We start from the raw sequence: 11,774 nt of genomic DNA, 5'->3' as shown, positions 1-11,774 counted from the left end.
ATATTGTTTGGTCCTAATATAAAAACTTCCATGCATTTTTTAGGGAATTTTTATTTAAATTATATCTCATATAATTGAATAAGTTAAATAAACAATTAACATTTAATGAAGATATTATCCATACTTGGGATATATATTCCCAAATATATAGATATATTTGCATACTTAGATAAGTACTCTCAATAAAATATTTCCCGTGAATATTACCTAATTTCATTATTGATTTATTTTAAGATTAATTACTCACATTAAAGTAGTAGAATTTTCTTAGCTACCATTTATGTGTTACAAAAATTTTCTTAGCTGGAGCTTGTGCATGTGACCATATAGGCTTAGTATTAAATTATTTATAGGACTTTAACCAATATAATTGATTTATTATGACTAAAAACTTTTGACTCATCATCATGATTTATTTATCGCATCAATAAATTGGATGAATATACAGGTCACCAAGAGTGTCATCTAATAAATGCATCACAACTCTTATAATGTATAAAAATTTAATCATGAAATTCAATAGTTTGTCCGTGGATGCATAATTACCATATAGTTAATTCATTTCATTTATTATATTTCAGATTAATTCAAGATGTGACTTGTACCAACCATTATTTAACTGAATAGTTGGTATATTTCTTCCTATATAAGAGATTGTACTTCCCTGTGTGTTTTTAATTAAATGTTATTTATATTGTTTTAAATTTGATGTATATATATATTAGTTAATTAACCAACACAGGTATTTATTCAAAAATAGAGACTCATAATTGTCAACGTAAAAACTTGACTCACAAAAATATGACATAATTGAAAGTTTTCCCAAAGATGATTCATGTTCTTATCAAAGCACGATTATGTGACTTTAATATCTTTTTTTTATATTTAGACGTTACTTTTGTCTTGAGTTAATGAGTTAAAAGTAAATTACTTAAAATATTTTCTCCTATTACAACTCTTAGAATAGTTGGTTGATTTCAACTTGAAAATAAAAATAAATGCATAGATAAAAAAATTATGTTATTATTACACTCTTTGAAAGTACCGCAACACTGCAATGAAAAGGAACATGATGAAAACCCAAATGCTAAGGCACTAGATATCTAACATAAATAAAATAAAACAAACTGCAAGCATCGTGTTTACAACTCTTTTTAATTTCATCCTTCCAAGACTTAATCAAGAAATGTACTTAGTAGAATCTTTTTTTCTCATTTCCTTGAATATATATATTGGGATTATCCTTAAACACGTTAGATATCGCGTTTGGATCGTTCAATACATGAGGCGTCATGTTTAATTTGTTCTGAATTATAATCGTCTCAGCTTCTTCAGTAACTTTCTTCTTCAATTCCTTAGGAGATGTCTTTAAATGCTCAAGTTGTGAGAAACTCATTTCCTTTTTCGGACCCATCCACCAACACTTACTCTCACATTTTTTTTTTGTATTTCCTTAAGCTCTACATTGCGAGCTTTTTCGATTTCCAATTGATTGATAACCTATTTTTATTTTTTTTAAATAATAAGTACAAGTCAGTATAAGTTTTAATCCAACAAAAATAAGATCAAATAAGTATATTAAGTTTTAAAATCTAGATATGGTCTACTCAAACCTGTGTGAGGATCATATTGAGCTCATGTATCCTTGAGTTGTGGTGAGCCTCAATGAGCGTCATGGCTCCTGAAGTATCTCGTGGAGGATTACCACAAATGAAATCTTCAATCACTTTTTCAACACAAGGATGAACAAAAGAAAAAGCCTTCTTACCAGGGGAAAAAACAATCATCGCAATATCAACGTCACAAAGAGTGGACAATTCACTAGCTTTCTTGAAAAGACCAGCTCTTCGTTTTGAAAAAGTTTCTTGGAGATTGGTTTCGTTACTCATCTTCACAATCTCAATCTTTTGACGGCCCTTGCCCTTCCTATCCATTGCTAAAAGTGAAAGAAAAAGACGATGTGAAGAAAAGATAAAAAAGTTGGTTTATAATTTACTAGTAACTGATAGAAAATGTGTAGTGTTTATAAGAGTCGTCGGACTGACATTATTATTTTGCGCTATGCAACATCAAACTTTATTTAATGGATTTTCTATATAAATTTTTTAATCTTTAATTACTTACTCATTTGGATTCATCAGATTGGAAAATATCATTTTGTACTATCCAACATATAATTTGATTTATAAATTTATTAGCTTTAATTACTTACTCGTTTGGAGTCAACAGGTTAGACATTATCATTTTGCACTATCGAATATATAACTCAATTTAGATTAATTTTCTATATAAATTTTTTAACTTTAATTACTTATTCATTTGGAGCAGATTGCATATTATCATTTTGCACTATCCAATATATAAATTGATTTATAAATATCTTAACTTTAATTACTTATTTATTGGGAATTATCAGGCTGGACATTATAATTTTGCACTATTCAATATTTAACTTGATTAAGAGAGATTTTCTATATAAATTTCTTACCTTCAATTACATCCTCATTTGCAGTTACCAGGCTGGGCAATATCATTTTTCACTATCAAACATATAATCTGATTTAGATGAATTTTCTATATAAATTTTTGCCTTTAATTACTTTCTCATTGGAGTCATCAGGTTAGACATTATTATTTTACACTATCTATAACTTGATCTAAATGGATTTTTCGCATAAATTTCTTAGCCTTAATTACTTGCTCATTTGGAGTCACCAGATTGAGCACTATCATTATACACCATCCAGCATATAGCTTGAGTTAGGTGCATTTTCTGTATAAAATTTTTGACTTTAATTACGTACTCATTTGGAATCATCAGGCTGTGCATTATTATTTTGCACTATTCAACCTATAGTTTAAGTTAGGTAGATTTTCTATAAAAATTTCGTGGATTTAATTACTTACTCATTTGGTGTTACCAAATTGACTTTATCATTTTGCACTATCCAACATATTGCTTGAATTAGGTGAATTTTTTATATAAATTTCTTAACTTTAATTACTTACTCATTTGGAGTCACTAAGTTTGACATTATCATTTTTCACTATACAAATTTATTGGCCTTAATAACTTACTTGTTTGGAATCATCAAGTTGGACATTATCATTTTTCACTATCCAACAGAACTTGATTTAGATGAATTTTCTATATAATTTTTTTTCGGTTTTGATGACTTATTCGTTCTGAGTCACCAAGTTGGGCATTATTATTTTATATTGTTCAATATATAATTCGATTTAGACGAATTTTCTATGTAAATTTATCGGCTTTAAAAACTTACTTGTTTGGAATGCTTTACAATCACCTCATTGAAATATGTAGTAAAAAAATCTTGAAGATTGATATAATATTACTTATAGGTTATACGAATTTACCACTTCCAAATCATCCTTGCTTGTAGAACGAAATGAGATGAATCTTCTTAGAAATAGTTATTAGCAACCACATTTTCTTGCTTATCAAATTTGACAAGATAATGAAAAATTGTGTCAGCATATGTGCAAGGATGAATAAAATTTGAATTACACATCCCAATACACAGTATTATATAATTACAAACCTATCTCCTAATATATATATATATCAAATTTGGGAAGATAATGAAAATATTTTTCATGTTTCTCCATACATGAATAATAAATTAGTCAACAAAAAATTACAAGCTTGGTAATAAAATTATAGCGAATATTGCAAAACCACCGTGAAGTTTAATAAGTTATATATAAAAGAAATTAAAATTTAAAGAAGAAAATCCAAAAGTACAGAATATCATACAATTACCACCCTACTAATTATTTTAAAAACCATTTTCCTCTTTTCAACCTTAGCCATAAAAGGTTTTGATGAAGCTTCTCTATAGAACTATTCCGATTTGGCTCAATTCTTCACCATGGTGAGTTGTCTTTCATAGTACATTATCTTTCTTGACGCTTTCGATGATTGCTCATCTTCTCTAATCTTCTCTACATTGATTCAAAATTATTTATACTCTATTTGAATCCATAGGGACTTAAATGTGTTTCCATGAGATATATTTTAGTCAAAATTTTAGGATTATCTAACTAAATTTTTATGTTTGCTTTTTCATTAATCTCGTCATTCTTCCCAATAAATTTACAACAAAATGAAAGGATTTAGGTACTCATGTTTTTAATCGAATATTATCAATTGGAATTCATATTTTCTTGAAGGAATCTGTCTTCGAGGGTAGTTTTTTTTTTTGGAAAAAACTCAAACCCGAAAGAGATTGGGGTTCCTCACCAGTGTCTGTCATAAGTAGTAGTTATGCTGATGAAAAAGCACAATATATTTTATAAAATTTTTGTAAATAAAGAACATTGTTGTAATGTTTTCAATTAATTTTTTCAATATGGGATATTATATTAACAACACTCGATTATTTATAATATACTGAAATATCATATTTTTGATATAAAATATAACACGTTGCATAGTAAATTTATTAAGTACGCATATATATTTTAAGATAATGTGCACTTATATCCGTATTTGCATAATGCATTATATAGGTAGCAGTTAATAGTGTCACAAGGGAAGATAAAAAGAAATAGCATAGTAGAATCTTTGAGAGAGCGATATATATATATAATCAAGCGCAAAGGGTTTGAAGGAAGAAATTTTATATTAAGAACTAGATGCAATATCATTGAATGATTACAAAATACTTGAACAAATAACATAAAATAAGATGCCTCTTATTTTCTAGAACAAACCCTTACTCATATTAGAAGCTAAAATTCTAAAACCAAATATTATCTAAAGACTAATCCTGAGGCATTTACTGTGTTGGAAAAATTAAAAATTTGTTTTACATAAATAAAAAAAGTTCACTTAGAAGAATCCTTGGCCAAATCAATGATACTTTGGAGGCATCATGTTTGGATTGTTGAATGGAACAATGTTAGAACTGAATCCAGCAGGCTTTGTATCAAAAGGAAGACCTGTGTGTTAAGCTCATATCTTCCTTGGGAGTCATCCACCAACATTGATTCTCATTTGTCTTTTTCATATGATTAAGCTCCTCGCCTCGCTTCTTCTCGATTTCGAGTTGGTTCAGAACCTGTACATGTAGTAGAATTAATATATATTATTTATATTGAAAACATTTTATTAGAAAAGAAATAAATTAAAATAACCTGAGTGAGTTGCATTTTGAGCTTACGGATGCTAGCGTTCCGATGAGCCTCAATGAGTTTCATGGTTCCAGAAGTAGCTTGTGGTGGATTACCACTAACAAAACGTTCGAACACAGTCTCGACACAAGGATGACCAAAAGAAAAGACCTTTCGATCGGGTGAGAAGACGATAATAGCAATCTCAGCCCCACATAGAGTGCTCAATTCACTTGCCTTCTTGAAAAGTCCGACTCGGCGTTTGGAGAAAGTGACTTGGAGATTGTTTTCATTATTCATCTTCACCATCTCAACCTTTTGTCGTCCCTTACTCTTTCTCGCAATAGTTATAAGTATTGAATATGTGCAGAGAGAAATTAAAAGAGAGATTAATGGAGAGAAATTATTGTATTGAAAGAGGGGAAAATGAGTGATATTTATAGGAGATTTAAATCAAGGTTGTGATTAATAAATTTTAGGTAGACATCCTGTACATATTTTCCTGTATTAATAACTTACATCTTTAGGGTTGCTTGAGAATCTTCTCTTTATTGAAATATACGGTAGGAAAAATCTGGACAATTAAAGTTAAATTTTAGCTGTACTTTTATACAATTTGCAAAATCATCATTGTTTTAACATTTATAGATACATAGCTAGATGGATATATATGAAAATTGAACCTTCTTGAAAATTTTACATTTTTTATGCTATATATATGTATATATATTCTCGATATTAATTTGGGATTGAGAAGGTAAGAGAGCTACTTTTAATTTTATTTATTTGTCTCTTGTTAGGAGACACACTGAATCAAATTGCAATGATAAAAATCCTTAGATTATTTATGTTAAAGTAATAAAAAATATAAAAATGTATTATAGGATATATTAAAATTTAAAAACTATGATGAATTCTTTATAAAATTAATTGATCATTAGTACAATGGATAATTTTAATTTATTTATAAGCATTAAGGAAGGATCTAAGTTGCAAATTGTAACTATCAATTGGATCACATTTAAAATTCAAAATTTTAAATAATTAAATTTAATTGTGACAATCGATTAACCTTCATAACAATAAAGTTTTAATTCGATTGCATGTGATATTCAATTAAACTTGAAATTCATATAATTCATTTTGAGTACTTTCAAAAGGTGACTTACAATTATTTTATTTGTATAACACTTCAACTTGAGCCTGCTTAAACAAAATCCAATTTCTTTGATCCATTTGATTGAAAATTTCTATTTAATATTGTTTGGTCCTAATATAAAATCTTCCTTGTTTGCATACTTAACATTTAATGAAGATATTATCCCTACTTGGGATATATTCCCAAATATATAGATATGTTTACATACTTAGATAAGCACTCTCAATAAAATATTTTCCCTGAATATTACCTAATTTTATTATTGATTTATTTTAAGATTAATTACCCACATCAAACTAGTAGAATTTTCTTAGCTAGCATTTATGTGTTAATAGAATTTTCTTAGTTGGAGCTTATGCATGTGGCCCATATAGGCTTAGTATTAAATTATTTATAGGACTTTAACTAATATAATTGATTTATTATGACTAAACACTTTTCATTCATCATCATGATTTATTTATCGCATCAATAAATTGGATGAACATATATGTCACCAAGAGTATCATCTAATAGATATATCACAACTCTATGCATAAAAATTTGATCATGAAATTTAGTAGTTTGACCATGGATGCATAATTACCATATAGTTAATTCATTTCATTTATTGTATTTCAGATTAACTCAAGATATGACTTATACCAACCATTATTTAACTGAATAATTTGTATATTTCTTCTTGTACAAGAGATTGTACTTCCTTGTACGTTTTTAGTTAAATGTTATTTATATTATTTTAAAATTAATGTGTGTATATTAGTTAATTAACCAACACAGGTATTTATTCAAAAATAGACTCATAATTGTCAATGTAAAAACTAACTCGCATAAATATGACATAATTCAAGGTATTCCCAGAGATGATCGTGTTCTTATCGAAGCATGATATGTGACTTTAATATCTTGTTTTCTTATATTTAGACGTTACCTTTGTCTTGAGTTAATGAGTTAAAAATAAATTACTTAAAATATTTTCTCCTATTACAACTCTTAGAATAGCAGGTTTATTTCAACTTGAAAATAAAAATAAATGCATAGATAACAAAATTATGTTATTATTGCACTCTTTGAAAGTACCACAGCACTACAATGAAAAGGAACATGACGAAAACCCAAATGCTAAGGCATCAGATATCTAACATAAATAAAATAAAACAAACTGCAAGCATTGTGTTTACAACTCTTTTTAATTTCATCCTTCCGAGACTTAGTCAAGAAATGCACTTAGTAGAATCTTATTTTTCCATTTCCTTGAATATATATATTGGGATTATCGTTGAGCACATTAGGTATCGTGTTTGGGTCGTTTAATACATGAGGCATCATGTTTAATTTGTTCTGAATTATAATAATCTCAGCTTCTTTGGTAACTTTCTTCTTCAATTCCTCAAAAGATGTCTTTAAATGCTCAAGTTGTGAGAAACGCATTTCTTGTTTTTGACCCATCCACCAACACTTACTCTCACATATTTTTTGTATTTCCTTAAGCTCTGCATTGCGATTTTTCTCGATTTCCAGTTGATTCATGACCTATTTTCATATGTTGTAAATAACAAGTACAATTCAGTATAAGTTTTAATCGAACAAAAGGAAGATCAAATAAGTATAATAAGTTTTAAAATCTAAATATGGTCTACTCAAACCTATGTGAGGATCATATTGAGCTCATGTATCCTTGAGTTGCAGTGAACCTCAATGAGTGTCATGGCTCCTGAAGTATCTCGTGGAGGATTACCACAAATGAAATCTTCAATCACTTTTTCAACACAAGGATGACCAAAAGATAATGAACACATCCCAATACACAGTATTATATAATTACCAACCTATTTCCTAATATATATATATATAATTTGGGAAGATAATGAAAATATTTTTCATGTTTCTCCATACATGAATAATAAGTTAGTCAATAAAAATTACAAACTTGGTAATAAAATTATAGCGAATATTGCGAAACCACCATGAAGTTTAACATGTTATATATAAAAAGAAATTAAAATTATAAAAAAATCCCAAAGTACTGAATATCATACAATTACTAACCTACTAATTATTTTAATAACAATTTTCCTCTTTTCAACCTTAGCCATAAAAGGTTTTGATGAAGCTTCCATATAAAACTATTCCAATTTGGCTCAATTCTTCACTATGGTGAGTTGTCTTTCATAGTATGTTATCTTTCTTGACGCTTTCGATGATTGCTCATCTTCTCTATTAATCTTCTCTACGTTGATTCAAAATGATATATACTCTATTTGAATCCATAGGGACTTAAAAGTGTTTCCACGAGAGATATTTTAGTCAGAATTTTAGGATTATCTAACTAAATTTTTACGTTTGCTTTTTCATTAATCTCGTCATTCTTCCCAATAAATTTGCAACAAAATGAAAGGATTTAGATAGTCATGTTTTTAATTGAATATTCTCAATTGGAATTAATATTTTCTTGAAGGAATCTGTCTTCGAGAGCTTTCTAAAGAGATTGGGGTTCCTCCCAATTTCCATCATAAGTAGTAGTTATGCTAATGAAAAAGCACAATATGTTTTATAAAAATTTTATAAATATAGAACATGGTTGTAATTTTTCAATTAATTTTTTCAATCTGAGATATTATTTTAACAACACTCGATTATTTATAATTTATTAAAATATCATATTTTTAGTATAAACTATAACACGTTGCATAGTAAATTTATTAAGTACGCATAGATATTTTAATATAACGTGCACTTGAATCCGTATTTGCATAATGCATTTTTAATTTACTATTTATTTTTACTTTCATTGTCATGTCTTTCTTAAAATTTTTTGTTAAATAAGAATAAGTTAATTGTGTTTTACTTTCGAAGTTGATCTATATATATCCACTATATATCTTCTCCACAAGCTATATATTCTATTTTCCATTGGATTATTACAGCCATTACGCACCATACATCTATTTTAACAGTAGATCGGTAAATAATTAATATTTCATGGATGATTTTTCAAGAACCTGCCACCCCATATAACATCTAATAGAACATATTGGATATGTAAATACAAATTCATTTTGATTCTTTGTATCTGTTGTTTCTCTCTCTCTCTCTCTCTCTCGCTCTCTCTTTTGGGGTGAAATCTAAGCCCTAATATGTATTAAACAGTGCACATCTATATAAGATTTATAATGCATGCATAGCATATAGTACTGTAAAATTAGAGTTAAGATGAAAGCAAATAGATCTTTTATTTATAAAATATATCACTTTACATTCCATTGATAATATAACTTAAATATGAAAGTCAAACTATATGAGCACTCTGTGACCTTACTAATCAAAACACATTCCCACAAATTTCAAATTTAGAAAAACTCCTACCCGTTTCCACCATTATTCTGAGTCATATTATATCCTGTAGCTGGCATCATGTTCACATTGTTAAGACCATTGGTATACATCAAGTTTTAATCGTTGATCGCATCCGATCCCCCCACCATCATGTTCTGGTCATTGTTCATCATCATATGATCGGCTGGAACCAAGTTTTGATCATTGTTGATCATCAGATTTGCCGCCAGTAGCATCATGTTTGTAGGGTTACTGCTGATAGGCATGACATTAGAGACCATGTTTGGATTATTGGGAATCATGGAATTGGACAAGGGAATGTTTGGATTATTGTTGTTGAGCATGTCACGAAGCATCTTCATATAAGCTGCAGGATTAACCATGTTAGGGTTAATCATGCTGGGACTAATCACGTTTGGATTAACCTTGTTTGAATTAACCCTATTCATGTTCGGATTAACCATGTTTCTGGGACAACCGATAGCATTTAAGGGGATAGATTCAAATGGAAGTCCAGTTCCATTGGAAGAGCTTCCAAGAAAAAGCTGATCATCAGAATTAGGATTAATATTGTTCTCTTCAGCATCATTTTCTTTGGCGACTTTTATAACATTCTCGTATAATTCCTCAAGAGCAGCTTGAAATTGCTGAAGCTGTGAAAGGTTCATGTCATCTATGGAACCCATCCACCAGGCTTTACTTGCATTCTCCTTCATCACCTTCTTAAGCTCCACACTTCACTTCTTTTTAGCATCCACTTGGGCATTAAGCTTTAATTATATATAATCATGTCCAAAAAAAATTCAAGAATTAGTTATAAAAATCAAATAGTATAGATATATGAAGACATTGTAGTGATTATACCGTGTTTAGCTGTGAGTTGAGCCCTTGGAGACAAGCATTTCATTGTGCATCCATCATACATCTGTTAGCTGAATGATGTTGTTCTATTAGGCCACTGAATCGATTGATCAACTTTTCCACAGAAGGACTGACAAAAAAGAACACTTTCTTAGCAGGTGAGAAAATAATCACTGCAATTTCGGCCCCATAAAGCGTGCTAATTTCACTCGCTTTCTTGAAAATGCCAGCCCGGCGTTTGGCAAAGGTAACTTGGAGGTTCGTCGCCTTCTTGATCTTCACCATCTCAATCATTTGGTGGCCCTTTAACTTCTTAGGAGGCTCCATGGATAAATTTAGCACGAATTAAAAGATTAATTTATGATTTGAATGATTGAATAAGGATGAAGTAGAATGAAGTATATTTATAAACTACTCAATTTGACAGTTACAATTTTTAAGTATTCTTGCATTTAAACTAACTGTCTTAATTACTTACTCCTTTAGGATTTTGTAATAATGGAGAGAATATAATTTAACTAATTTAGAGTAGTCTAAATAAATGCACTCGAAGTTTTTAGAATCTTTCTTAAATAATCTGACATAGAGCTTCTAAGATATTCTTTTTATTTGACTAAAAATAATTGATTGAATTATCTTTTTTAATGAACATTGACTTAAATGAAATCTCTCGCGTCATTCAAATTTTATTATGTGCTTAGTATATAAATAGAAAAATGCTTATAAATTTTAACATATTATTACATATGTAATTTATTTTTCCTAATTGCGATGAGTATACTATATTTTCCTTTCAGATAATAGAATTTAAAAGTATTTCGCCATAGTTAAGAGAATGATAAATCTTTAATTTACTAAGTTTTGTATGTTGAATATTATATACGTAAATAACCTATTATAATTCTTTTTGAAAATATAATAGATCCTGACGAGTTAAATAGTTCATAACCTCTTTCACATTATTTATTATTTTGAATATTAAAATTTGAAAATAATATATTTAAGAGAATGATCGATCTTTCAATCTACTGCATTTTGGATAGCTTATAATTTTTTTAAAAAAAATATATACATTATAAATTATATCTATTATATAATTTATTACATTTAACTGTAATGAGAATACTATATTGTTCTTTTGAATATCTATATTGAAACTAATATATATGAGAATGACATATATAATTTTTCATAATAAATTATTTACATATTTTTTAATAATAACAAAAGCATTCTCATTTTAACATTCGGATATTGAGACTAAACGTCAATTGAATTATTT

General features: G+C 28.3%; 1 pseudogene; it reads right to left on the bottom strand.

Annotated features, from left to right (window-relative positions):
* Positions 1-10,534: 10,534 nt before the first annotated feature.
* LOC148270401 (agamous-like MADS-box protein AGL62 pseudogene) lies at positions 10,535-10,819 on the bottom strand (annotated as a pseudogene).
* Positions 10,820-11,774: the final 955 nt, after the last annotated feature.

The sequence above is a fragment of the Carica papaya genome, chromosome 1 (assembly GCF_054855325.1).
Source record: "Carica papaya isolate Zhongbai chromosome 1, ASM5485532v1, whole genome shotgun sequence".
NCBI classification, from domain to species: Eukaryota; Viridiplantae; Streptophyta; class Magnoliopsida; order Brassicales; family Caricaceae; genus Carica; species Carica papaya.
The sequence above is the reverse complement of the archived record's forward strand: the minus strand, read 5'-3'. Positions and strand labels throughout refer to the sequence as shown.